The sequence below is a fragment of the Arachis stenosperma genome, chromosome 5, assembly GCF_014773155.1.
Source record: "Arachis stenosperma cultivar V10309 chromosome 5, arast.V10309.gnm1.PFL2, whole genome shotgun sequence".
Classification (NCBI taxonomy): domain Eukaryota; kingdom Viridiplantae; phylum Streptophyta; class Magnoliopsida; order Fabales; family Fabaceae; genus Arachis; species Arachis stenosperma.
The window spans coordinates 72,403,119-72,430,266 of NC_080381.1; the positions used below are offsets into that span (position 1 = coordinate 72,403,119).

Here is a 27,148-nt window from a genome sequence, read left to right on the forward strand (position 1 = left end):
AAATTCTAATTTGATTCTCAATCAAATACTTTAATTGAAAATATAAGATAATATAATTAATTTTCTTTTATTCCTAAAACTTAAAGTATTAATTATACACATATAAATTATTTAAATCAATTCAATATAAAATTATTATTAATTCATAACTATCAACTTTATAATTTAAATATAGAAAAATAATTTAATAATTATAAAATTAGATAAAATTCCAATTTAAATAGCCAAACATTATTATTTTTAAATTTCGAGAACTTTAAATTGTAAATGGAAAAATAATCCATAATTATAGATTTTTTTATAAAAACCTTAATTTATTTCAAATCCAATTAATAAAAAATGTCTTTAATTATTTTTAATAAAATAATTTTTGAAATTAAAACTATAAATAAATATATAATTTGAAATTAGTGCATAATAAGACTTTTCAAAAGTTTTGGGTCTTACAACCTTTATGTTAACGGGGTCAAATCTCTAGAGCGACAGGAGGTGGTATCTACAAAGACACTCCAATGCTCAAGTCAAAATGGATCTAAGAAGTATAAGTGAGTGTTAAAAATATGTGACGTACCTGAGTGAGCCTTTTTTCCCTCTTTATATAGTATATATCGTATCTTATCTTATTTGCTAAGATAAGAGAAGTATTTGAATTTGAATATTGGTTAGGGATTTGTGGTTACCTGGCCAATTTGAGCTTTGGTGGTGGCCTGAGCCTGGATAATTAGATTGTTTCTGCTCCACTAGGGGATCCGGGGATCGAGTCCGGAATAGTTAAATTATTTTTGAACAAATATTAAAAAATATTAAAATTTTATTCATAATATAATATTTAAAAAAATAAGTAAGAAAAATTAAGAGAAGGTAACTCGATAACACTACTTAAGTACGCCAGTCATTTCTGTTTGTTCCCCTGCTCCACCTTATCATGTCGCTGTTCCACAATTTTCGGATTCACTCGCAGACACTGAAACACTTCAATGCAAAACAAGCAGCAAAATTGGAAGATCTATTATATATATCTAATTTTACAACTAAAATGTGCCACATGTCACTTTTTCATTGTAATTAGAATCAAATCTTTTCCTCCAAAATTAAGGAATTCACCTTATTAATTTTACAACCAAAATGTGTCACATGTCACACTCTCATTGTAATTGAAATTAAATCTTTTTCTCTAATTGATTGTGCCACATGTCACTTTCTCATTGTAATTGAAATTAAATCTTTCCCTCCAAAAGTAAAGAATTCTTTCCTCCTTCTTACTAATTTTACAACCAAAATGTATCACATGTCACTCTCTCATTGCAATTGAAATCAAATATTTCCCACCAAAATTAAAGAGGTGTGTCATCCTCCTTCTTCCTTTCTCTATTTCTCCCTTTCTTTCAACCACTCTATCTATTTTATATATCATTATCAATATCAATGTCAATGACTAATTACTAATTTCCAATCAAAATGTACAACATAACATTCTTTAATTGCATTAAAATTAAAATTAAAATATTAAAATTGAAATTGAAATATACCTATATTATGTACCATTTATTACTATCTAATTTAATAATCAAATGTGTCACATGACACTCTCTTATTAAAATTGAGAGAAAATATTTTTTTCAAAATTAATAAACTCCCTACCTAAATTCTTTCATCTACGTCTCTCCATTTTTCTATTTCTCTCTACCATTTTTACTCTATATATAATTTATATTTTGTATTAATAATTTGATAAATTAAAATATGTCATCCGGTATTTTTTTACAATTAAAATAAATTTTTTTCTTCTAAAATTAACAAACTTTCACTCTCACTCTCATTCTTCATTTTTATTTTTCTTTCTCTTTTTTCTCATTCTCTATTTTTCTATATTTCTGTTCTACAGAAAGTAAAATTAACAAAATAATATAATTCATATAAAAATTATTATTATTATTATTATTATTATTATTATTATTATTATTATTATTATTATATACATATTTTTTAGTTTTTTATTTAGTTTTAAATTTTCACCGCTTATCTTTTTAATTTATATTTTCATTTCTTTTCTTTTAAAATATTTATTACATATAATTTGGAGAGAATACTAATGTTATAATTAAAAGTTAAAATCAAAATTCAATTGTTTTAAAAAAATTATAAATGAGTTAATTTTATAACTATCAGTATAATTTTTTATGCTAATATCTAATTATATTTTTATATACATAAAGAGAAAAAATATTAGTTTTAAATAGCAAGTATAAAAATTAATTATTTTTATTTGTGAAATAGACTTAACACCTAATTAAATATAAAAATATACACGTTAAATTATTTTAACTTTTAGATAATAAATGTTAAAATTAATTATTAATAAAAAATTAGACTTTTTCATATAAAAATAATAACTAAAAATTTTATTATTTAATTTTTTATTTACAGATACATTGGTCTTCTTAATTACACTTTTATTAACCTATAACTTTTTTTTATAAAAATATATTGATTTTATAAATCTTTTGTACTATGCATAATTTATACTGTCAAACAAAGTGGACCATAATTTTAAAAAAAAATTATATTCTTGTAATATTATTTTGGATAAAAATACTAATTTACAATAATAGAAATGGCATCTTCATTATCCATTCTTGGACTCCCACCACAATTTCCCTCGTACAGAGACACCAACAACAACTGCACTTCCGCCATTACGATACCTCCTTTCGCTCATACCCAAATGCTCCTCTCTGAGAACTGAAGCAGATACAAGCCTACACCATCACCAAAAATGATTCACTGTCATCACCAAAATCATCAATTCATGCACAGCCAGACCTACACCAGCTTCATTGGTCCATGCACACCACCTGTTCGACCAAATTCCCCCACTAGATATTCTCCTTTTCAACACCATTCCACGTGGGGTCGTGCGCTCTGATGACCCCTTAAGAGCGATTCTGATGTTTTCCCAAGTGTTTCGTTCCGGAATCCTTCCTGATGGTTACACATTTTCCTCGCTCTTCCAGGCTTGTGCAAAGGTTAAGGCTTTGCAGGAAGGTAAGCAATTGCATTGCCTTGCTATGAAGATTGGGGTAAGTGAGAATACTTATATGTGTCCAACATTGATAAACATGTACACTGTGTGTAATGAGGTTGATACTGCTAGCACAGTATTTGATAAGATTGATGAACCATGTGTGGTAGCTTATAATGCTATCATTACTAGATATGCTAGGAATAGCAGGCCCAATGAGGCGTTGGCTCTGTTCAGGGAATTGTAGGGGGGTGGCCTTAAGCCGAATGATGTCACCATGCTTCTCGTGCTATTGTGTTGCACTTTGGTTGGATCATTGGACTTGGGGAAGTGAATACATGAGTATGTCAAGAAGCATGATTTCAATCGGTATGTAAAGGTGAACACAACACTTATTTATATGTATGCAAGTGTGGGAGCATGGACGATGCAGTTTTGGTGTTTAGTCAAATGCGCAGGAGGGACACACAAACTTGGTCAGTAATGATTGTTGCGTATGCAATGCACGGACATGGTTTCCGTGCTGTATCAATGTTGGAAGAAACGAAGAAGGAGAAAGTGCAGCCTGGTGAGATAACTTTTGTAGCAGTATTGTCTGCTTGCAGTCACAATGGATTGGTAGAGGAAGGCTACATTTCCATAGTATGACTAATGAGTATGAGATTGTTCCTCATATGAAGCATTATGGTGGTATGGTAGATTTGCTAGCCCGAGCCGAATGCCTAGATGAAGCCTATAAATTCATAGATGAACTCCCAATCAAACCCACGCTGATTCTCTGGAGGACAATGCTATCTACTTGTAGCAGCGATGACAATGTTGAAATGGAAAAGCAAGTAATTGAGAGAATCTTTTAGCTGGATGATTCATATGGTGGGGACTACGTTGTTCTGTCAAACTTGTGTGCAAGATATGGAAAATGGGAAGATGTGAATTTCTTAAGTAAAAAGATGGTAGACGAAGGAGCAGTGAAGATTCCTGGTTGCAGCTCTATAGAAGTCAACAATATTGTGCATGTATTCTTCTCTGGGGATGGTGTTCATTCAACTTCGACAGCGTTGCACCATGCACTTGACAAATTGGTAAAGGAACCGAAGCTGGCTGGGTATGTACCTGAGTACCTGACACCTCTAGTTTTTCATACGGACATGGATGATGACGAGAGAGAAATTATTCTCAGATACAGAGTGAGAAACTAGCTATTACTTTCAGGCTTCTAAATACACCTCCTGGAACTACTACTATTTGTGTCATGAAGAACCTTCGGCTCTGTGGAGATTGCCACAATGCTGCTAAATTTATATCATTCATATTTGGTAGGAAAATCATACTTAGAGACGTGCAGCAATTTCATCATTTCAAAGATGGGGAATGTTCCTGTGGGGATTACTGGTTAATGGTAATGGATTTTATTGATTCTTCAGCAATATTGAAATGTTAGGTTGATTCATGACCAAAGAATTTAGTGCTATTATTTGTGCTTGGAATACCAACTCTATGCAGCCGAAAAGAAGAAAGATTTGTTACTGTAACATTGTGAGAGGAATAGGAATAGGAATACTATCATCATCTTGGGCAAATTTAGGTAATTAATCAACAGAGTTGTACACTTGTACACACGGATATTATAAATCACGTAATATAATGATACTTTAGATAGTTTAGAACCTCAGATTCATTCTAATGTAATATAACTTATTGTTAATATATTTTGACACTCGTGTTTAGGTAAATGATGCTTTTTGTATTTCAGTTTATGAGATATGATAGTTTTCATGGAATTAGTAATTTGAATTAGTGGAAACTAACATGACTAACTTTTAATTGTGCAAAAAGTTAATTAGTATTTATACTCAAATTTTGTAAGATCCTGGACAGTGGCACAAAGGTGGTGCTGGCTACTGGCATTAGCAGACATATAGAAAATAACGATAACGGAAAGTAAAGAGAAAATATCAGGAAGATAAATAATAGTGTTTGGATGAAATGCCTGTTGTATGATTTATGAGCATGTTTTAAGTTCACATTGGTATAAAAGAATAGTATAATATATTAGTTACCATGTAGTATAACATGTACCAAAAAAATCAGCGTCGAATATATACACGTAATCATTATAATTTATACAAATTAAATTTGGTTCTCTTATTGTTTCTGGCACAAGGAAAATCAACTTGTATATATATAATATAGGGTCAAAATTGTAGGTAAATTGGATGACAGGTTTAGTATACATGATAACGACGGGGATTAGAAATATATAAGGTGAATGCTATGGTTCTTAAAAAGTGATGCTTATTTACTAAAAAATATTAAAAATTAATATTTAATTTAAAAAATATAAAGATAAATTATTTTTAAAAATTTAAAATTTATTACAAAAAATAAGTTAGATAAAAATTAAACAACAATTGATAGGTATTATAGATATTTTCAATATATAAAGAGGATAATAAAAAAGTATAGGTACTGCTAGCGAGTGAATAATCGATACTAAGGATAATAAATATTTCATGCCATAAAATCACTTATTCCAAAATTTTAAGCTGATTTAGAATTCTAATACTATGTCATGAAACTATTCATCCTAAAAGTATAACCTGACAGGATAATGTAATACTAATGATCATATCTCTAATATTTTACAAACTTTCATTATACACATTATACACTTAGGCCATTAATTTTCTATACTTTCTCAAAAAGTATATATAACAAATTTCGCATTATTTTGATAAGTGTGTCAGATGGAATAAATTCTTATTATGGCCTCTGACATTGACGCCGTTATTTGGAATAGTTTTTAAAATTTAAATTTTTTATAGTGGCTTTTTAAATAGGATTTGGGGTATTATAGTAGTTTACATATTATTTTTGGTGTTGAGTCAGTTATTGGAGTATTGATGTAGTTATTCTTTGTCAGGCTGGACAGTTTTAATGACTAAATGATGCCAATTCATTTCAATTTGAGTCCAATTTAATCTCTTCTCTAATTTATAATCTTAATTCCAAAAATACAGAACATCTTTTTCTATGTTTTTTTATCTTTGTCCTCATCTCTTTTTTTCTTCTTTATCTTTTTTCACAATAAAGACTCTAATTTTCGTCAATATAAAAAATCTTTTAAAAAAAAAACCAAAGTACCTTTGGTGGGTCTACCCACCAACCATAACCACAACAACAACTTTTTCCAAATTTCTCATTTCCTTAAAATTTTGTTTGATCAAATTTTAGGATTTGAAGTCTTTAAATCAGCTTAAAAAGATTTTGAGTGAAAAAAAAGATAACTTAGAGAAGTTGCATTCATCACTTTTGATAAAAATGTTGTATTGATTATATTAGTTAAGAACAAGTTCTAAACAGCATTATTCTAGTTAAAATTTAAATTAAAAGAATAGAGATAAATTAATATCAAATAAGAATAGAAAAATAGAGTCTGAGAATACTAAACAATAGCAGTGTAGCACAGAAGTGAAGTTCAAGTACAGATTTGCAGAAGTGGTGAAGCACAAACTATAATATGCATTGTGGTTGGTTGCAATGCTACTGCATCCAACGAATCTGAGAAGAGAAGAATGAGGTTGGAAGGGTAGGAGGAGTAGGAATGCGAAATTCTAAAAGTTTGTACGAACTCTTTACAATTTTATCTGACTCTAACTTTATTGAGATCAATATCAAAGAAGAAAGAGAGAGATGAGGAAGAAAATGAAGAAGAAAGTAACAGATGAGAAAAAAGATAAAAAACATAGAAGACATGCTCTGTATTTTTGGGATTAGGATTATAAATTGGAGAAGGGATCAAATTGAGTCCAAATTGAAATGAATCTAAGTCATCTAGCCATTAGAATTATAAAGGATGGCCACATCAATATTTTGATAACAGACTTAGTATTTAAAATGACACAGAAATTACTATGATGCCTGGAACACTATATAAAAGATCACTATAAAAAATTTTATATCTCGAAAACCATTTTAAATAATAACGTGTGAATCTCAGGGTCATTATGGATATTTACTAATGTAAGATGAGACTTTCAAGTTGTATAAAATATTTCATGTGAACACATTTGCAGATCAATTATGAAGGTTGATTAAAAATGCAAACAGTTCCGTTTGAGATCAAGCATAGTCCAAAAAACAAAGCGGCACAATTGTTTGCACACCATTCTAGCAATCTTATTGGTCCCTACTTCCTAATGTGAAACCATGGAAAAAGACCTAGCTAGAATTTTTAAAATGGATAAGCGCAAGTTTCCTTTTTTTAATTTTCCTTTTATTTTTTATGTTTTTGATAGAAAAATTAATGCACGTGGTTCGGTAGCGCATCACATTTTCATTTTAAAAAAATATCCAGAGTTTAAATTTAACCTTGGAGATGAAAAAATCCTTATAACTAACTATTTGCTTTTAAGTGTATAATTCATTTAAAAAAAACATTATTTCGTATTAGATACATTGCAAAATAAAAAGGAACATGATAGATTCCATAAATAAATAAGTTTTCAATATAAAATTAGTAAGACCAATTATTGTGTAAAGAATTTAAAAAAAAAAAACGTTTTCTTAATCAGTTTAAATTTCAAATAGATATAGCGTTATGATTATCTTACCACATAACTGCATTAGGTATGCGAATATTACATATTACAAATAATTCAATTATATATATATATATATATATATATATATAGTAATGACGACTTCTACTACTATATATTTTTAAAAGATGTTGTTACGGATCCGGCCCACGAATCCCGGACCCGTGACCGAGCCCGAACCCGGGTTCTCGGGCCAACCCGTTTCATCTCTCTAGAAAGGCCCTGAACCGGCCCCTAGAGTACTAACTAACTTTCGAATTCAAACGTTCCTCTTATCTTAGCCAGATAAGATAAAGATAAGATAACCATCATCACCTATAAATAGAGGACCCAAGTCCCCTCAGGTATTCATTCATTCCTCATACTTTCACCTCTTAGATCTATTCTGACTTGAGCGTCGGAGTGTCTTTGCAGGTACCTCCCCTCCTCTCCATCTGGACAATCCAACATCTGAGTCGACCCGCAGGTTCCCGATCCTCCTCCTAGATCGTATCAGAAGCATTCTGTACATTGGCGCCGTCTGTGGGGACCTGCGATAGCCGAAACAGATGGAGGGTATCTTGGACGAAAATCCATCAAGCCAAAACAACTCCCGACCACGTCATCCGACCCCAGAACAACAGGAGGGCCTGAACCAAGCCCGGATGGCCAGCACCATCCACCGCACAAACGAGCACATGATCGCAGATCCACAACACCCCGAGAAAGCGAGGGACAAAGCAACGCAGATCATTCAAGATCTCTGCCTCCGAGTCCAGGAACTTGAAGGTAAACTGACTGACAAAGGAAAATACGCCAACGAACACGGAAGCCAGGCAACGTCCAGACCACGATCCTACCGCGGAAGGTCGCCAACTCGGTATCATGATAGAAGAGATGATCGTAGCACCTCGCGCAACCACCGACACGAGAAATCGCCAGAACGGCGACACAGCAAAAAACACCACCGCAGCGCATCCCACGATCTGAATCGTCAACACGATTCGGACGAAGACCCGAGACATCGGCACACCAAGCGCACAAGAAACGACCACATCATAATGGGAGCCACGCCCTTCACAGAAAGAATCCTAAGAGCGAAACTCCCCAGAGGCTTCGACAAACCCACCGACATGAAATACGACAGAACCAAAGACCCTCAAGAACACCTAATGGCCTTCGAGGCCAGAATGAACTTGGAAGGAGCATCCGACGCGGTCCGATGCAGAGCCTTCCCAGTAACCCTTGCCGGACCAGCGATCAAATGGTTCAACGCCCTCCCAAACGGATCCATCACCAGCTTTCACGACATCACAAGAAAATTCATGGCCCAATTCACAACCTGAATCACCAAGGCCAAACACCCCATCAGCTTGCTAGGGGTCACACAGAAACAAGAAGAATCTACAAGAAAATACCTCGACCGCTTCAACGACGAATGCCTGACGGTCGACGGACTCACGGACTTCGTTGCCAGCCTCTGCCTAACTAACGGGCTCATGAATGAAGACTTTCGCAAACATCTCACCACTAAACCAGTATGGACCATGCACGAAATCCAGAACGTCGCCAAAGATTACATCAACGACGAAGAAGTCAGCCAGGTCGTCGCTGCCAACAAACGGCAGCACGTCGCTACCCAACACGGCAACCCGACTCCTCGTCATAACCCGCCACCCAAAGAGAACCAACGAGACCATCTTAAACCAACCCACCGACCACCAAGAATAGGAAAATTCTCCAATTACACCCCCCTAACAGCACCAATTACCGAGATATACCACCAAATAGCAGATCGAGGTGTCATCCCCAAAGCCCGACCACTCAAGGAAAGGACAGGAGGAAACAAAGCCCTCTACTGCGATTACCACCGAGGATACGGCCACAAAACACAAGATTGTTTCGACCTTAAAGACGCACTCGAGCAGGCCATACGAGACGGAAAACTCCCAGAGTTCGTCAAATTCATCAGAGAACCAAGGAGCGCCGACAGAGACAAATCACCAGAAAGAGAAGGACGCAACCCGAGAACACAAAGGCCGCCTCCCAGGGAAAACCCCGAGGAGGATCCAACCATCATAGTGAACGTCATCACGGGCAAGGACGTACCGAATAAGTCAAAGCAAACAATGAAAAAAGACCTCAAAATAATGGCCGTCAGACACCACGACCCGGTCACCACAGCCGACAGCACGATAACCTTCTTGCCGGAAGACTGCCAACACGGCACCTCGGCCGAAGACGCCCCCTTCGTCATATCAGCCCGAATCGGAACAGGGCTAGTGAGAAGAATATTGGTAGACACTGGCGCCGACTCTAACATCCTCTTCCGAGGAGCTTTCGACAAACTCGAGCTCCGCAACGACAACATCCAAACACACCGCCACGGCGTAACGGGCCTCGGAGACAACTTCCTCAAACCAGACGGCTCGGTTACCCTTCCCATCACCATAGGAACAAGCAATCAAAGAAAGACGATCTTATCCGAATTCGTAGTCCTAAAAGACTCCACAGCCTATAACGTCATTCTCGGGAGAAAAACGATCAACGACTTCTCTGCAGTCATCTTCACCAAATACCTCCTCATGAAGTTCAGGGCCGACGACGGCACCATCGGAACCATTCACGGAGACCGGGAAGTCGCAGCCGAATGCGACAACAATAGCTTAGCCCTAAGGAAGAAATCCCGGGACGCAGCCGGAATATTCCTTGCCGACCTAGACGCACGACTAGACGGACAACCCAGACCGGAACCAGAAGGAGACATGGAAAAGCTACAGATAGGGCCAACCAAAGAAGAATACACTTTCATCAACAGAAACCTCCCATACGACCTCAAAGAAGAAATCTCCCAACTTTTGAAACAAAACAGATACCTGTTTGCATTTACACCTGCCGATATGCCGGGAATAAGCCCCGACCTTATGTCTCACCATCTGGCAGTAGACCCCTTAGCCAAACCAGTGGCACAAAGAAGACGGAAAATGTCACCAGACCGAGCCACCGAGGTCCGAAAACAGGTGAAAGCCCTACTCGAAGCCAACTTCATCCGAGAACTCCCTTATACGACCTGGCTAGCCAACGTCGTGCTAGTAAAAAAACCTAACGGAAAATGGCGAATGTGCGTCGACTACACAGATCTCAACAAAGCATGCCCAAAGGACGCCTTCCCCCTACCGAACATCGACGGACTAGTGGACGCGGCATCCGGCCACCGATACCTCAGCTTCATGGATGCATATTCCGGCTACAACCAGATCCCGATGCACCGACCAGACGAAGAAAAAACAGCATTCATCACCCCGGACGGAACCTACTGCTATAGAGTGATGCCCTTCGGCTTAAAAAACGCCGGAGCCACCTACCAGCGACTTGTTAACAAGATATTTCGCAACCTATCCGGAAACAAAATAGAAGTCTACATTGATGATATGCTCGCCAAGACTGAATCCGGTGAGCAACTAACCGACGACCTCAAGGTAGTAATGAACACCCTGCGAAAGCACCAAATGCGACTCAACCCAGCAAAATGCGCCTTCGGAATGGAAGCAGGAAAATTCCTCGGCTTCATGATCACACAACGCGAAGTTGAGGCAAACCCGGAAAAATGCCGTGCCGTCCTTGAGATGGCAAGTCCCAAAAACCTCAAAGAAATCCAAAAACTCACCGGGCGACTAACCGCGCTATCCCGGTTCCTCGGAGCGTCGGCCCAAAAGGCAATCCCTTTTTTCAAACTTATGAAAAAAGGAACCCCCTTCAAATGGGAGATAGAATGCGAAGAAGCTTTCCAACACTTCAAAAAGGTTCTAGCGGAACCTCCAATCCTCGCAAAACCCCAAACAAGGGAAACACTATACATATACCTCTCCATAACAGAAGAAACAATCGCTGCAGCACTCGTCCGGGAAAACGAGGAAAAGGAACAAAAACCCATATACTTCATAAGCAGGGTCCTACAAGACACAGAAGCCCGCTATTCACGCTTAGAAAAGCTAGCTTTCACTCTCCTCTCGGCATCCCGACGGCTACGACAATACTTCCAAGCCCATCCCATAACGGTCCGAACCGACCAAGCGGTCAAACAAGTATTACAAAAACCCGACCTAGCAGGAAGAATGCTAGCATGGTCCGTCGAGTTGTCCCAATTCCAGATCAGGTTCGAACCCCGAAACGCCATCAAAGCGCAAGCCTTGACCGACTTCATCGCTGAAATGACCCCGATCAAACTCACCCCCGAGCCATGGAAACTGCACGTCGACGGCTCTTCAAACTCCACTCACGGAGGCGCCGGAATCATACTCGAAAACCAAAATGGGATCATAATCGAACAATCAATAAGATACGACTTTCCAGTATCCAATAACCAAGCAGAATACGAGGCCCTCTTAGCAGGCCTAAACTTAGCCCGGGAAGTCGACGCCAAGGTACTCGAAGTAAATACCGATTCCCAGGTAGTGTGCTCCCAAATTAACGGAAGCTACCAAACCCGGGACCCTCTACTCCAACAATATCTCAATAAAGTGAGTAAATTAAAAGGAGAATTCGAAAACGTCACCATACAACACGTCCCCAGGGAACGAAATGCCAGGGCGGACCTACTCTCCAAGCTAGCCAGTACAAAATCGGGACACGGCAACAGATCACTAATCCAGGAGATCGTTAAGTCGCCTTCCGTATCGACAATAACCAACGCACATCTAACATCCTTAAACCGGGAGTCTTGGACATACCCTATCTTACAATACCTCCTCGACGGAACCCTACCACAAGACCCAAAAGAGGAAAGGCGAATAAAAAGAGAAGCCGCCAATTACACCATCATAGCAGGACAACTATACAAACGCGGATTCTCGCAGCCCCTACTCAAATGTGTCGAACCCGGGAACACGGAATACATACTCCGCGAGATCCACGAAGGCTGCTGCGGTCACCACATCGGAGGAAAAACGCTAGCTCAAAAAATCATCAGGGCTGGCTATTTCTGGCCCACGATCATTCGAGATTCCATACAATTGACAAAAAGCTGCGACAAATGCCAAAGGCATGCCAATATCCACCAAGCCGCCCCACATCAACTCAGCATTATATCGGCAGAACGGCCATTCGGTAGTTGGGGAATCGACCTCGTCGGGCCCTTCCCCACAGCACCCGGCCAACTCAGATATCTCATCATCGCCATAGACTACTACACCAAATGGATTGAAGCCGAGCCCCTGGCCTCCATAACAGCAACCCAATGTCGAAAATTTGTCTGGCGGCAGATCATTACCCGATTCGGAATCCCCGAAGTCATCATCTCAGACAACGGAACCCAGTTCACCGACAAGAAATTCAGAGAATTCCTAGAAGGATTGCACATATCCCATCGCTTCAGCTCAGTAGAACATCCCCAAACAAACGGACAGGTGGAATCCGCCAACAAAATAATCGTGAAAGGACTCAAGAAACGACTCGACGAAGCCAAGGGACTATGGGCAGATGAGTTGGGGTCAGTCCTATGGTCGTACCGAACAACACCCCAAACGAGCACGGGAGAAACGCCCTTCCGACTAACATACGGCATAGAAGCAGTCATCCCAGTGGAAATCGGGGACCCCAGCCCCAGGAAAACGGTTGGAGGTAACTGATGAGCGGATAATTTATACGCTTTTTGGCATTGTTTTTATATAGTTTTTAGTAAGTTTGAGCTACTTTTAGGGATGTTTTCATTAGTTTTTATGTTAAATTCACATTTCTGGACTTTACTATGAGTTTGTGTGTTTTTCTGTGATTTCAGGTAAATTCTGACTGAAATTGAGGGATTTGAGCAAAACTCTGAAAAAGGCTGACAAAAGGACTGCTGATGCTGTTGGATTCTGACCTCCCTGCACTCGAAATGGATTTTCTGGAGCTACAGAACTCCAATTGGCGCGCTCTCAACGGCGTTGGAAAGTAGACATCCAGGGCTTTCCAGCAATATATAATAGTCCATACTTTATTCGAAGAATGACGACGCAAACTGGCGTTGAACGCCAAGTACACGCTCCTTTCTGGAGTTAAACGCCAGAAAAACGTCATAATCCGGAGTTGAACGCCCAAAGCACATCATAACTCGAAATTCAACTCCAAGAGGAGCCTCTGCTCGTGGATAAATCAAGCTCAGCCCAAGCACACACCAAGTGGGCCCCGGAAGTGGATTTATGCATCAATTACTTACTCATGTAAACCCTAGGAGCTAGTTTATTATAAATAGGATGATTTACTAATGTAGTAGACATCTTTGGTCTCAGTTTTGTTTTATTCTTCATCTTAGGAGATCATTGATCACGTTTTAGGGGGCTGGCCATTCGGCCATGCCTGAACCTTATGCTTATGTATTTTCAACGGTGGAGTTTCTGCACACCATAGATTAAGGGTGTGGAGCTCTGCTGTACCTCAAGTATTAATGAAATTCTATCTTCTTTTATTCAAATCTCTTCTATTCTTATTCCAAGATATTCATTCGTACTCAAGAACATGATGAATGTGATGAGTTAGATAACCCTCATCATCATTCTCACTCATGAACGCGCGTGATTGACAACCACTTCCGTTCTACATGCAACAAGGCTTGAATGTGTATCTCTGAGATTCCCCAACAGAATCTTCGTGGTATAAGCTAGATAGATGGCGGCATTCATCTGGATCCGGAAAGTCCAACCTTGTCTGTGGTGTTCCGAGTAGGATCCTGGGAATCCGGAAAGTCTCACCTTGTCTGTGGTATTCCGAGTAGGATTCCGTTCATGAATGACTGTGACGTGCTTCAAACTTTAACCTGCTGGGCGTTAGTGACAAACGCAAAAGAGGGATTCTATTCCAGTAGGAGCGGGAACCAACCGGTGATTGGCCGTACTGTGACAGAGTGCGTGCATTAGCTTTCACTGCGAGGATGGGATGTAGCTATCAACCATGGGTGATGCCTCCAGACTGGTTAGCTGTGCGAGTGACAGCCGCACAGGTTATTTCCCCGAGAGGAATGAAAGTAGCCACAGCTGATAGTGAACCCCTATACAAAGCTTGCCATGGAAAGGAGTAAGAAGGATGAGTAGAAGGAATAGGAGAGCAGGCGTCCGAGAGCTCTGCAGCACCTCCATTCCGCTTATCTGAAATTCCTACCAATGAATCTACATAAGTATCTCTATCCTTTTTATTATTCCTTTTTATTTAACAATCCAATTATCACTATTACCCTTTAATCTGCCTAACTGAGATTTGCAAGGTGACCATAGCTTGCTTCATACCAACAATCTCTGTGGATTCGACCCTTACTCACGTAAGGTATTACTTGGACGACCCAGTACACTTGCTGGTTAGTTGAACGGAGTTGTGAATTCCAATAAAGAAAACCTCACACAGGTGCTGCCCCTTAGAAGCCTTCATCTCAAAATAACAGTGTCCTAAGGGTATATTCATACTAAAGCTCAAAAGATAGATTCCATACAAACTTAAGGATGTTGAATCACAATTTCGTCCACCAAGTTTTTGGCGCCGTTACCGGGGATTGTTCGAGTATGGACAACTGACGGTTCATCTTGTTGCTCAGATTAGGTAATTTTTTTTTTCAAAAATCTTTTTCAAAATTTTTTTTTTATTTTTCGTTTTTCAAAACATTATTTTCGAAAAATATTAATAAAAATACAAAAAAATCATAAAATCATAAAAATCAAAAATTTTATGTTTCTTGTTTGAATCCTATGTTGATTTTTAAGTTTGGTGTCAATTGCATGCTTTAAAAATTTTCTTGCATTTTTTTCGAAAATTTCATGCATTCATAGTGTTCTTCATGATCTTCAAGTGTTCTTGACAAGTCTTCTTGTTTGATCTTGATGATTTCTTGTTTTGTGTCTTTTCTTTTTTTCATGTGCATTTTTGCATTCATATTTTTCGTGCATTAAAAATTTCTAAGTTTGGTGTCTTGCATGTTTCCTTTGCATCAAAAATTTTTCAAAAATTATGTTCTTGATGTTCATCATGATCTTCAAAATGTTCTTGGTGTTCATCTTGACATTCATAGCATTCTTGCATGCATCTTGTGTCTTGATCCAAAATTTTCATGTTTTGGGTCATTTTTGTGTTTTCCTTAAAAAAAATTCAAAAATCAAAAAAATATCTTTTGCTTATTTCCCTCCAAAATTTCGAAATTTTGGTTTGACTTGGTCAAAAATTTTCAAAATTAGTTGTTTCTTACAAGTCAAGTCAAAATTTCAATTTTAAAAATCTTATCTTTTCAAAATCTTTTTCAAAATCATATCTTTTCAAAATTTTTATTTATTTTCGAAAATTTCAAAAATATTTTTCAAATTGTTTTCAAAATCTTTTTCTTATCTTTATATGTAATTTCGAAAATTCACTAATAATTAATGTGATTGGTTCAAAAATTTGAAGTTTGTTACTTTCTTGTTAAGAAAGGTTCAATCTTTAAGTTCTAGAATCTTATCTTGTAGTTTCTTGTTAGTGAAGTAAATAATTTCAAAATTATTGAATTAAATCTTTTTATCTTTATCTTATCTTTTTCAAAAATTTTATCTTTTTCAAAAATTTTATCTTTTTCAAATTTGATTTCAAAAATATCTTATCTAATTTGCTATCTTCTTATCTTTTTCAAATTTGATTTCAAATCTTTTTCAATTAACTAACTAACTTTTTGTTTGTTTCTTATCTTTTCAAAACCACCTAACTACTTTTCTCTTTCCTATTTTCGAAAATATCTCTCTCTTTTTCAAAAATTCTTTTTAATTAATTGTTTCATGTTTTAATTTTAATTACATTTTATCTCTAATTTTCGAAAATCACTAACCCCTTTTCAAACATTATTTTCGAATTTTCTCTTCTCCTTTTATTTAATTATTTAATTACTAACACTTCTCTTCACCTCTCTTCCTCCAAAAATCCGAATCCCCCTCTTTATTCTTCTACCCCCTTCTTTTTCTACTAACATAAAGGAATCTCTATACTGTGACATAGAGGATTTCTTTTTCTTTTCTTGTTTTCTTCTCTTTCATATGAGCAGGAACAAGGATAAAGGCACTCTTGTTGAAATGATCTAGAACCTGAAAGGACTCTGAAGAGAAATTAAGAGAAGCTAAATTACAACAATCCAGAAACAACCTTTCAGAAACATTAGCACAAGAGGTGATGGCCGAAAATAATAATAATGATGCAAGGAGAATGCTTGGTGACTTCACTAAGCCAACATCCAAATTTGATGAAAGAAGCATCTCCATTCCTGCCATTGGAGCCAATAACTTTGAGCTTAAGCCTCAACTAGTTGCTTTAATGCAACAAAACTGCAAGTTTATGGACTTCCATCTGAAGATCCTTACCAGTTTTTAACTGAGTTCTTGCAGATCTGTGACACTGTAAAGACAAATGGAGTTAATCCTGAAGTCTACAGACTCTTGCTTTTCCCTTTTGCTGTAAGAGACAGAGCTAGAGTATGGTTGGATTCACAACCCAAAGACAGTCTGGACTCATGGGATAAGCTTGTCACTGCATTCTTAGATAAGTTCTTTCCTCCTCAAAAGCTGAGCAAGCTGAGAGTGGATGTTCAAACCTTCAAACAAAAAGATGGTGAATCCCTCTATGAAGCTTGGGAAAGATATAAGCAGCTGACCAAGAGATGTCCATCTGACATGTTTTCAGAATGGACCATATTAGATATATTCTATTATGGTCTCTCTGAATTTTCGAAATGTCATTGGATCATTCTGCAGGTGGATCTATTCACCTGAAGAAAACGCCTGAAGAGGCTCAAGAACTCATTGACATGATTGCAAACAACCAGTTCATGTATACTTCTGAAAGGAATTCCGTGAATAATGGGGTCCCTCAGAAGAAAGGAGTTCTTGAAATTGATGCTCTGAATGCCATATTGGCTCAGAACAAAGTGTTGACTCAACAGGTCAACATGATCTCTCAGAATCTGAATGGACTGCAACATGCATCCAACAGTACTAGAGAGGTAGCTTCTGAAGAAGCTTATGATCCTGAAAACCCTGCCATGGCAGAAGTTAATTACTTAGGTGAACCTTATGGAAACACCTATAACTCATCATGGAGAAATCATTCGAATTTCTCCTGGAAGGATCAACAAAAACCCCATCAAGGTTTTAACAATGGTGGACGTGCAAGGCTGAATAATAGTAAGCCATATCCATCATCTTCTCAGCAACAGACAGAGAACTCTGAACAAAACAATTCTAATTTAGCCAACATAGTCTCTGATCTGTCAAAGGCCACTTTCAGTTTCATGAATGAAACCAGATCTTCCATTAGAAATCTGGAAGCACAAGTGGGCCAGCTGAGTAAGAAAGTTATTGAAACTCCTCCCAGTATTCTCCCAAGCAATACAGAAGAGAATCCAAAAGGAGAGTGCAAGGCCATTGATTTAATCAAAGTGACCAAATGCACTAGGGATGAGGAGGACGAAAATCCTAAGGAGAAAGACCTCCTGGGACGTCCTTCAAGCATGAAGGAGTTTCCTATTAAGGATCCAGAGGAATCTGAGGCTCATCTAGAGACCATAGAGATCCCATTAAATCTCCTTCTGCCATTCATGAGCTCTGAAGAATATTCATCCTCTGAAGAGGATGAAGATGTGATTGGAGAGCAAGCTGCTCTATATTTAGGAGCTATCATGAAGCTGAATGCCAAACTATTTGGTAATGAGACTTGGGAAAGTAAACCTCCCTTACTCATTAGTGAACTAGACACTTGGATTCAGCAAACTCTACCTCAAAAGAAACAAGATCCTGGCAAGTTCTTAATACCTTGTACCATTGGCACCATGAGCTTTGAAAAGGCTCTATGTGATCTGGGGTCAGGAATAAATCTTATGCCACTCTCTGTGATGGAGAAGCTGGGAATCATTGAGGTACAACCTGCCTTGTTCTCATTACAACTGGCAGACAAGTCAGTGAGACAAGCTTATGGATTAGTAGAGGACGTGCTAGTAAAGGTTGAAGGCCTTTACATCCCTACTGATTTCATAATCCTAGACACTAGGAAGGAAGATGATGAATGCATCATCCTAGGAAGACCTTTCCTAGCCACAGCAGGAGCTGTGATAGATGTCAACAGAGGTGAATTAGTCCTTCAATTGAATGGAGAATACCTTGTGTTTCAAGCACATGGCCATCCCTCTATGACAAAAGAGAGTAAGCATGAAGAGCTTCTCTCAGTTCAGAGTCAAGAAGAGCCTCCACAGTCAAACTCTAAGTTGGTGTTGTGAGGCCACAACCAAACTCTAAGTTTGGTGTTCAAACCCATATCCAAACTCTAAGTTTGGTGTTGGGAATACCACACTTAAATTGACCTGATCACCTTGTGGTTCCATGAGAACCACTGTCAAGCTATTGACATTAAAGAAGCGCTTGTTGGGAGGCAACCCAATTTTATTTATCTAATTTTATTTTATTTTGTTTCTTTGTTATTTTTGTGTTTTATTAGGTACATGATCATGAGGAGTCACGAGAAAAAATCAAAAAAAATTAAAAACAGAGTCAAAAACAGAAGAAAAAAATTTTTCACCCTGGAGGCGCACGGGCTGGCGTTCAACGCCCAGAAGGAGCATCTTTCTGGCGTTCAACGCCAGAACAGAGCATCTTTCTGGCGTTGAACGCCCAAAACAAGCAACAACCTGGCGTTTAACGCCAGGATGCGCACACAGAGGACAATCTGGCGCTGAACGCCAGAAACAAGCATGAAACTGGCGTTCAACGCCAGAAACGTGCATAACATGGGCGTTTAACGCCCATAACTAGCATCAATGGGCGTTTGAACGCCAGAATGATGCATGAAGGCATGTTACATGCCTATATGGTGAAGGAATGGTATTTGTTTTCACCTCAGGATCTGTGGACCCCACAGGATCCTCACCTCAGGATCTGTGGACCCCACAGGATCCCACCTACCACATTCCTTTTAATCCTAATCACACTCTTCTAATCCAAATCTCATTCTCAATGTCACACTTCCCAAAAACCTTCACCTATCACCTCAATTCCTCTTCCCAATTACCCATTCACCATTCACATCAACCCCTCTTCCCCATGCACCCCACCTACCCCACTACTTTCAAATTCAATTTCCCACCCTTTCCCACCCAACATGGCCGAACCTATACCCCCCCCCCCTATAAATACCCTTCTTTTATTTTACATTTTCACACAACACAAACCCACATTCTCCCACATAACCGAACCCTCTCTTCTCCCTCTCTCCATATTTTCTTCTTCTTCTACTCTTCTTTCTTTTTGCTTGGGGACAAGCAAATTTTAAGTTTGGTGTGGTAAAAAGCCTAAGCTTTTTATTTTTCATTCACCATCAATGGCACCCAAGGCCGGAGTTTCCTCAAGAAAAGGAAAAGGGAAGGCAAAAGCTTCCACTTCCGAGTCATGGGAGAAGGAGAGATTCATCTCCAAGAGCCACCAAGACCACTTCTATGATGTTGTGGCAAAGAAGAAAGTGATCCATGAGGTCCCTTTCAAACTCAAGAAGAATGAGTATCCGGAAATCCGACTTGAAATTCAAAGAAGAGGTTGGGAAGTCATAGCCAACCCCATACAACAAGTTGGAATTTTAATGGTTCAAGAGTTCTATGCCAATGCATGGATCACTAGAAACCATAACCAAGGTATGAACCCAAGTCCGAAAAACTATATCACCATGGTTAGGGGGAAATACTTGGATTTTAGTCCGGAGAATGTGAGGTTGGCATTTCATTTGCCTATGATGCAAGGTGATGAACACCCCTACACTAGAAGGGTCAACTTTGATCAAAGGTTGGACCAAGTCCTTAGGGACATTTGTGTGGAAGGCGCCCAATGGAGAGTTGACTCCAAAGGCAAGCCAGTCCAACTAAGAAGACTGGACCTCAAGCCTGTAGCTAGAGGATGGTTGGAGTTCATTCAAAGATCCATCATCCCCACAAGCAACCGATCTGAAGTTACTGTGGATCGGGCCATCATGGTTCATAGCATCATGATTGGTGAAGAAGTAGAGGTTCATGAAGTCATAGCCAATGAACTCTACAAAATAGCTGACAAACCTTCATACATGGCACGGCTAGCATTCCCTCACCTCATATGCCATCTATGTTATTCAGTCGGAGTTATCATAGATGGAGATGCCTCCATAGAAGAAGACAAGCCCATCACCAAGAAAAGGATGGAGCAAACAAGGGAAGTTCCTCACGGCCCTCAAGGAGAACAAGAGGAGGTTCACCATCAACAAATGCCTCATGGAATGCACTTTCCTCCCAACAACTATTGGGAGCAACTTAGCACCTCCTTGGAAGATTTGAGCCATAATGTGGAACAACTAAGGGTGGAACACCATGAACACGCCCTCACTCTTCAAGAAATAAGAGAAGATCAAAGAGCAATGAGGGAGGAGCAACAAAGGCAAGGAAGGGACATAGAAGAGTTGAAGAACATCATTGGTCCTTCAAGAAGAAGACGCCACTAGAGGTGGATTCATTCCTTGTTCTTTATTTCTTTCTGTTTCGGTTTTTAATTATTATGTTTATCTATGTTTTGTGTCTTTATTTCATGATCATTAGTATGTAACCATGCCTTAAAACTATGAATAAAATCCATCAGTCCTTCACCTCTCTTAAAAGAAAAATGTTTTAATTCAAAGAACAAGAAGTACATAATTTTCGAAATTATTATTGAATTTAGTTTAATTATTTTGATGTGGTGACAATGCTTTTGTTTTCTGAATGAATGAATGAACAGTGCATATGTCTTTGGATCTTGTTGTTTATGAGTGTTAAAATTGTTGGTTCTTGAAAGAATGATGAACAAAGAGACATGTTATTGATGATCTGAAAAACATCATGGAATTGATTCTTGAAGCAAGAAAAAGCAGTGAAAAAAAAAAAAAAAGAGAGAGGCGAAAATTCCAAAGCAAGGATCCAAGGCTTTGAGCATCAATGGGTAGGAGGGCCCAAGGAAATTTAATCCGGGCCTAAGCGGCTAAATCAAGCTGTCCCTAACCATGTGCTTGTGTCATGAAGGTCCAAGTGAAAAGCTTGAGACTGAATGGTTAAAGTCGTGATCCCAAGCAAAAGAGTGTGCTTAAGAGCTCTGGACACCACTAACTGGGGACTTTAGCAAAGCTAAGTCACAATCTGAAAAGGTTCACCCAGTTATGTGTCTGTGGCATTTGTGTATCCGGTGGTAATACTGGAAGACAAAGTGCTTAGGGCCACAGCCAAGACTCATAAGTAACTGTGTTCAAGAATCAACATGCTTAACTAAGAAAGTCAAAACACTATCCAAAATTCTAAGTTCCTAGAGATGCCAATCACTCTGAACTTCAAAGGAAAAAGTGAGATGCCAAAACTGTTCAGAAGCAAAAAGCTACAAGTCCCGCTCATGTAATTAAATTAATATTCAGTGATATTTTGGACCTTATAGTATATTCTCTTCTTTTTATCCTATTTGATTTTCAGTTGCTTGGGGACAAGCAACAATTTAAGTTTGGTGTTGTGATGAGCGGATAATTTATACGCTTTTTGGCATTGTTTTTATATAGTTTTTAGTAAGTTTGAGCTACTTTTAGGGATGTTTTCATTAGTTTTTATGTTAAATTCACATTTCTGGACTTTACTATGAGTTTGTGTGTTTTTCTGTGATTTCAGGTAAATTCTGACTGAAATTGAGGGATTTGAGCAAAACTCTGAAAAAGGCTGACAAAAGGACTGCTGATGCTGTTGGATTCTGACCTCCCTGCACTCGAAATGGATTTTCTGGAGCTACAGAACTCCAATTGGCGCGCTCTCAACGGCGTTGGAAAGTAGACATCCAGGGCTTTCCAGCAATATATAATAGTCCATACTTTATTCGAAGAATGACGACGCAAACTGGCGTTGAACGCCAAGTACACGCTCCTTTCTGGAGTTAAACGCCAGAAAAACGTCATAATCCGGAGTTGAACGCCCAAAGCACATCATAACTCGAAATTCAACTCCAAGAGGAGCCTCTGCTCGTGGATAAATCAAGCTCAGCCCAAGCACACACCAAGTGGGCCCCGGAAGTGGATTTATGCATCAATTACTTACTCATGTAAACCCTAGGAGCTAGTTTATTATAAATAGGATGATTTACTAATGTAGTAGACATCTTTGGTCTCAGTTTGTTTTATTCTTCATCTTAGGAGATCATTGATCACGTTTTAGGGGGCTGGCCATTCGGCCATGCCTGAACCTTATGCTTATGTATTTTCAACGGTGGAGTTTCTGCACACCATAGATTAAGGGTGTGGAGCTCTGCTGTACCTCAAGTATTAATGAATTCTATCTTCTTTTATTCAAATCTCTTCTATTCTTATTCCAAGATATTCATTCGTACTCAAGAACATGATGAATGTGATGAGTTAGATAACCCTCATCATCATTCTCACTCATGAACGCGCGTGATTGACAACCACTTCCGTTCTACATGCAACAAGGCTTGAATGTGTATCTCTGAGATTCCCCAACAGAATCTTCGTGGTATAAGCTAGATAGATGGCGGCATTCATCTGGATCCGGAAAGTCCAACCTTGTCTGTGGTGTTCCGAGTAGGATCCTGGGAATCCGGAAAGTCTCACCTTGTCTGTGGTATTCCGAGTAGGATTCCGTTCATGAATGACTGTGACGTGCTTCAAACTTTAACCTGCTGGGCGTTAGTGACAAACGCAAAAGAGGGATTCTATTCCAGTAGGAGCGGGAACCAACCGGTGATTGGCCGTACTGTGACAGAGTGCGTGCATTAGCTTTCACTGCGAGGATGGGATGTAGCTATCAACCATGGGTGATGCCTCCAGACTGGTTAGCTGTGCGAGTGACAGCCGCACAGGTTATTTCCCCGAGAGGAATGAAAGTAGCCACAGCTGATAGTGAACCCCTATACAAAGCTTGCCATGGAAAGGAGTAAGAAGGATTGAGTAGAAGGAATAGGAGAGCAGGCGTCCGAGAGCTCTGCAGCACCTCCATTCCGCTTATCTGAAATTCCTACCAATGAATCTACATAAGTATCTCTATCCTTTTTATTATTCCTTTTTATTTAACAATCCAATTATCACTATTACCCTTTAATCTGCCTAACTGAGATTTGCAAGGTGACCATAGCTTGCTTCATACCAACAATCTCTGTGGATTCGACCCTTACTCACGTAAGGTATTACTTGGACGACCCAGTACACTTGCTGGTTAGTTGAACGGAGTTGTGAATTCCAATAAAGAAAACCTCACACAGGTGCTGCCCCTTAGAAGCCTTCATCTCAAAATAAACAGTGTCCTAAGGGTATATTCATACTAAAGCTCAAAAGATAGATTCCATACAAACTTAAGGATGTTGAATCACAATTTCGTCCACCAGTAACGACGAAGAAGCAGAACGAGACCTCGTAGACGAAGCAAGAAGCATAGCTCACGTCAAAGAATTAGCACTCAAACAAAGAATCAGCCTAAGGTACAATGACGGCGTTATCCGACGAGAATTCGCGGACAACGACCTCGTCCTACGACGAAACGATATCGGTACCCCGACCCCAGGAGAAGGAAAGCTCGCCCCCAACTGGGAAGGACCATACAGAATCAAGGCCGTAATCGGAAAAGGAGCATATAAACTCGAACGACTAGACGGCAGCGAAATACCAAGAACTTGGAACACAGCCAACTTACGAAGATACTACACTTAAGTTATTTCCACTTCATCTCCATTACAAGTCATTACCGTATCTCAAACACGGAACGAAAACACGGCCATCGCTGGAGGACTGATCACCCCCAGGCCGAACACACGGATATCCAAAAAACCGACCAAACGAACGGTTACGATAAAACAAACGCTCAAATACCAAAGGCCCGAACGGCCGAATAAACGCCACAAACGGATCATACAAAAGACCCAAAAACGGCCGAAAGTACCATTCAAAACAAAGTCACGGCCCTTGGGCCACTAGAAAATTCAAACAAAAGTTTAAAACTAAGTTACAGAAGAACTACTCAATATCAACAATCCGACCATCACGGACGGCCTTAAACGCTCCCATCACGGACACATCCACACCAGGGGCCAACACCAGAACCTGCACCTTCATCGTCTCCTCGGTAGCAGCGACGGCATCCCTAGCATCAGCCAACAGAGCCGACTTCTCCTTCTTTAGAGCTTCGACCTCAGCCTTCAAAGTTTCCGACTCGGCGAGAAGCACGGCAGCTTGAGAACTCGCATCCGAGGCACGCTTTCGCTCCTCCGCCAATTGAGAAAGAAGCGAAGTCTCAATACCGGCAAGTCGGAGAATCTCCTCCCCGGCATCCTCTGAAGACTTCACCGCTTTCTCCTTTGCGGTATTGGCGGCCTCAAGCTCCTCCGTTAACTTGGTCACATCAACCTGGTGACAAACCCCATTTTGAGGGTTTATCTTGTGCTAATTTCAAAAGGGTTTATCAATGATTTCACACACTTTCTGCATGAAAATACAAGGATTTGCATTCCTTTCCTAGCTTTGTCTCATGAATGAAAACATGCTTATTTTGCACTAAAATAGATACATTTCTAATCGTCTCTTGATGCCATTCGATGCCGTGACTTGTGTGCTAAGTGGTTTCAGAATATAGGGTAGGAATGGACAGGAAAAGAGAAGGAAGACAGGTGCAAAGGAAGGAAGCATGAGAATTGAGCTTTGGAATTTCCGCATGAGCGCGTGCGCGCACCTGACGCGCCCGCGCGGATGAGAGCAATGTGAAGCCGGGACTAAGAGCCAAGCCACGAGCCGGCTTAAGTAGCGACTAAGCCAGGATCCTCATGGACGCGTACGCGTACACTCCGCTTCCGCGCATACTCCAGAGCCGCATCCAGGGCGCGCACGCGTACCTTGCGCGTACGCGCCGATGTTCGAAAATGACTTTTTAAAAGTCACGTGACTTAAGCGTGGAATTGGTTAGAGATCCTAACTTTTGAGGAGTGCTTTGGCGGGAAAGGACTTAAGAGGACCAAGGGGGCAAGGGTTGAGGAGTTAGTTCATTTTTTCTAGTTTTGGGAGATATTTTTAGTTAGTTACATTTTTAGAGAGAGAAACTCCAACTTCTCTCTAGGATTCATCAACTTCTCTCAAGCTTTTACTAGGGTTCTTCCTCATCAAAATTCTGGATTTTAACCCATTCCTTGGTGAGATCCATTGCAACTTTCATTTCACTTTGCTCATGTAATAGGTTTTCCCTTCCAATTTCAAGTGTAGTTGTAATTGTTGACATTCCTTAGTTCTAGGATTCAATTCTATGATTTTTGGATTCCATTGATATTTTGAGATTTTGATTCTCATTGTTGTTCCTTGATACTTGTTGCTAATTCCTTGTGTTACTATATTTCTAATTTCACTTTTCTCTTCATCTCACCATGACTTTCCTTTTTGCTCATTACATGTTTGATAAAATGTCAACACTAGCTATGGAGTAGAAATTTTGTGCTTGGCATAGGGTTTGGATATTGGGAGGAATTGAATAGTCATCTCAATAGTTGATTAAGAGTTAAGGATTGCCAATTGACTTGGAGAGCACTAAAGCTAGATTCCCCTAAGGTGAAGCTAGGACTTGTGACTCAAGTTGATTGTTTTCATTTGATTTCCCTCTATACTTAGGGGATAACTAAATGAAGCAAGGCCTAATAGTTGTCAACGTTGAATGAGCTATGAGGATAGAATTTCCAATACCAACCCTAAGTCAAGTCCCTTTGATAATTGATTGTTTGTTTCTCATTACTTGCTAAAACCTTCAAAGAACTCAACCAAGGCTTACTAAATCAATAAGATGCATACTTTGGCAATTCCAAGGGAGAACGACTCGGGAGCTTAATACTCTCGGATATAGATTGTAGATTTGTTTGATGATGGATTTTGCGTTGGTTTAGACTATACTACGATTGATCACTTGATAAATTCTATACCAACAAAAATTCATTTGTCAAAATGGCGTCGTTGCCGGGGAGTTTGCCTAGTGTGCCATGTTATTGTTTGGATTAAGCATGTATATGTACATAGTTGCATTTCATTGTAAATAATTCAAGCGACTAACCCTTCATTTGTTACAATGAATTTCATTTCCCCTTCATTGTATGACGCGTTCACAACCGAATCCGAGCTTAGTCCCTATTGATCCGGAAATAGAGCGAACTTTGTTTCATATTAGACAAGCTCGGAGGCGGCTTAACTTTGAAAAAGGGGAAGAGGTTTTCACCACCTCAACCACCTTACTAGAAGTGAACATTGAACCGTCACTCAAAGAAGGCACTAATCCTACTCCCATCAATCTCACTAACGAATCTTCTTTTGTTTTAGGTACTAATACCATGGATGCTCCGAGGAGAGTTACCATCAAGGAAGCGGGTGCACCGGATTATGTCCTTCAACCCCTTCACGTAACTCACCCCAACTTGAATGCTAACTTTGAATTGAAGACCGCTTTGATCAACCTCCTACCTAAGTTTCATGGGCTTCCCGCACAAGATCCTATTAGACATCTCAAGGACTTCCATCGCATATG

The 27,148-nt window shown here is 39.1% G+C and overlaps 1 pseudogene; it reads left to right on the plus strand.

The window, feature by feature from the left end:
* Positions 1 to 2,798: 2,798 nt before the first annotated feature.
* Positions 2,799 to 4,742, plus strand: LOC130982900 (pentatricopeptide repeat-containing protein At2g02980, chloroplastic-like; annotated as a pseudogene).
* The last annotated feature ends 22,406 nt before the right edge of the window (positions 4,743 to 27,148 follow it).